General features: G+C 45.1%; 1 pseudogene; it reads left to right on the plus strand.

Annotated features, from left to right (window-relative positions):
- The first annotated feature begins 2,713 nt into the window (after positions 1–2,713).
- Positions 2,714–3,293, plus strand: LOC116801390 (annotated as a pseudogene).

Consider the following 3,293-nt stretch of genomic DNA (forward strand, 5'->3'; position numbering starts at 1 on the left):
AACAACAACAAGCATTTAACAACAACGTCAACAGCGTTACATAAATTTTAGTCAAATACCTCAATTATCAGACTTCAGCAGAAAAGTGCATTTTTTTGGGTATAGCAGACCTAGTATTAAGTACTTAAATAATCATACCTATATGTGCTCAGCTAAAGAGATACAATTAAGAACCTGAGAATTAGACAACAAAATTTGAGCTAAATTATTGTTAATGTTATATAAATTCAATTAATAATATTTTAGTTCAATTTTAGTACACTTCTGTGTGTGAAATATTAATTTTCGTTTGGCGCCAGAAAAGCCCTGTAAAAATTACATAAATGGACTTAGCAGAGATCCCTCTGAAATAGCCCTCTCTTTTTCCTTATCTATAGTTCCCTCTCTATCTTTTCCGATGCCAAAAGGACTTGGTTTCAATGCGAAAATAATTTCTTTATCCTTTTTATGTGCCCATTTGGCATGTGCCGTTATGCCAAGCCCAAAACTCAAGCTCAATGGCCTCCAGAGGGGGTGGCTGTGGCAGTGGGCGTGGCACATGGGAGAGGGGGCTGGTTGGTAGCAAGGAGCAACATCAACGACTTCGTCGCCGTTGCTGTTGTAATAACATCCCCCAAATGGGTCATTTGCGTATCCTCAAACAGCGAATAAAAATCAGTGAATAAGAAAAACAGGAAGTGTCGGAGGACATCCGCATGTTTGTTGTTGCCGTTCCGCAATTGTGTGAGTGCACGAGTGTCCCACTGTGTGTGTGTGTGTGTGTGGGCCATAAAAGAACCAGAGTATTTGGGTCCCAATACTTTTGATTAAGAGTTCGACAACGTAACGCTGCTAATTGCAAACGACGCTCCGACGCACGATTTATGTCGTGTCCGAAATGGTCATCGCACTAGTCCTTATGCTTTCAGTATATACTTACATGCCTTCCGATCCGATCCCTCGTCACCGAGCCACCCCTCTCTCCTTCCTCCTCCTCCTCGTAGCTTTTGGCCAAAAAGGGCAACCTCTAAATGGGCATGTCTACTAATTATCGCAGGGCGTGCTGCCTTGCATTGTGCTCCCGAGTGTCAGACTGTCTATCTGCGAAAAAGGTTTTTCGCTTTTCGGGCCATCGGGCAATCCCTTGCATTGAAGAGGAAATTTAAACCGAGGCCAAGTTGGCGGCGGGGTAGGATTAGATGTGAGGTCCATTGGAGTGTTATCGATGGAATTGGCTAGGGTTACCGAAACCTGATTACATTCGTTGTGGCCAATATGAAGCGGATTATGTGGGTTGCTGTTCAGGTCCGGGGTTGATCGGTCAAAGTCGCTGGGAACTGCAATAATCCCATTCATATTGCCTCTAATTAAAGGCATTCACATAATGGTACATCGGTGGTGATGGGCCTCCAAAGGTCGCATTTCCTCCATCTGGCGTTATTATAATCGATCTGGAAAGGAAACGTTATATAAACATAATTAGTGGGAAATGATATTCAAAATGCTGTATGTAAAGTAGCCATCAGTTCTGTTCTTTTTAAAACTAATTAAGAGTATTATTGGGAAAGCTAACAAAGACTTTTCTGTCTGATTAGATGATTTTTCCACTGGCCAATCTCAGACGGCATTCGTTCGCATCTGGTATGCAAATCTCATGAGCTATTGGCAAAATTAAACTTTCTAAACGCGGACATGTAATCCCCCGAGTTGGAGTCACCGTCTGCTGGTAATCCTTTTTTCGCAATTAACAACGCATACGCATGTCAACACAACAGCGGGCAGCCTGATGCTCATTCTCATTCTCGTCCTCGTCCTCACCCTGGTGCTCATCCTCTAAAGCCACAAGAACACTCAGACGAGTCAAGGAGCAGGAGGAGCTGCTACCCAGACACTACGCCACATAACCCAGCCGATTCCATACCCCTTCCACGTCTAGCTGGCCAAGATTAATGGGCGAGTTGCGTTCTGCTGCGGCGACTTATGGAAATTCATCATTATCTCGCAGCCAACAGCTCTTCAGCTACAACTGGCTGGTTTAATGAGTTCCCGAGCGATGTTCAATCCAACTCATTAGCTGCACTTTTCCTGCTAGCCAAAAAGTGCAAATGTGTCTCCTGGATGCCTTATATATATACATATATATGTATATCCACTGTATATGGACATGGTTTGCGGACTCGTGTGCGTATTTGTCATTGTCAACATGGCTGTAGAACATCGGAATCGGAGGAGCTGGTGGACTGGGACTGGGCGATGGGAGATGGGAGTTGGGAAGCAGCTGCTCGGGCTTTCGGGCAGGTGATTAACATAAACGCCAAGTGTCATGTTTTGCACTTTACTAAGCATAGTTTTCCTTTTTCCTTCTTTTATTCGTTAGACTAGCAAATTGTGTGGATTCTGATGGCCGCTTTCCAGGGCAGTTTTCCTAATCCGGGGACTTGGCACGCGCTCCGAAAACTTTAAGCCATAAATCACGGCGCTTGCCAAACAAACAAGACCGCAACCGCAGACGGGCAAACAAAAATCGGAAAAGAGAAAAAAAAACCAAAGTCCAAAGGACGAAGAATGAATCCTTGGCTGGTCCACGGTCCACATCCACCTTTGATAAATTCAAGAGCACGCACTTTTGATTTAGGCAAATCCCCACTCGGATATGTGAGAATATATCATGCATTGGCAGAAGTCAGCGGATCGGATTGGAGTTGGGGTGGTGCGAAAGAAATCTCCATAATATATGCCGGAACATATTCCGCACACAAATTGCAGCCAGCAAGGAGTCCGGATACGGATTCCTGACCAGTCCGGATTTTGCTTCACAGGATTGCAATATTATAATTCAAATTTATGCAGCCACGAAGGAACCCTTTTCACACGCACTTTCTTATCGACAGCGAGTGATTGGGTGGAGGAGTGTAGGAGTGGAAGGTTGGGCGGAGGTGGAGAAGGACATTCACTTTCTGGCAAATGGAAAACGAGAAGACTGGCGGCGGAAACGGAAATGAAGCCAAACGGAACAAGAAAAACAAATTTACAAAATGAAAATGCCACACGCTCACGGTGGCGGGGGGCTGCGGGTGGAAAACCCAGCATCCCCACGGTATTCGTTTGGCGATTTGCCTGTCACAGGGTTCGCAGAATACCCCACATCCTTCCCGCTGCCCAAACTCCAATTCTCCTAACTCACCAAATATCGTTGCTGTCGCCGTGGCTGCCACTTGTTTTATTTATTGCTTTTTTAACCCTTTTTTTTGGGGACTCGACTCGAATCGCCGCCGCTTGTTATTCTCGATTTCCCCCCAGTCCTGACCAAATGA

Source organism: Drosophila sechellia, chromosome 3R, assembly GCF_004382195.2.
Source record: "Drosophila sechellia strain sech25 chromosome 3R, ASM438219v1, whole genome shotgun sequence".
Taxonomy (NCBI): domain Eukaryota; kingdom Metazoa; phylum Arthropoda; class Insecta; order Diptera; family Drosophilidae; genus Drosophila; species Drosophila sechellia.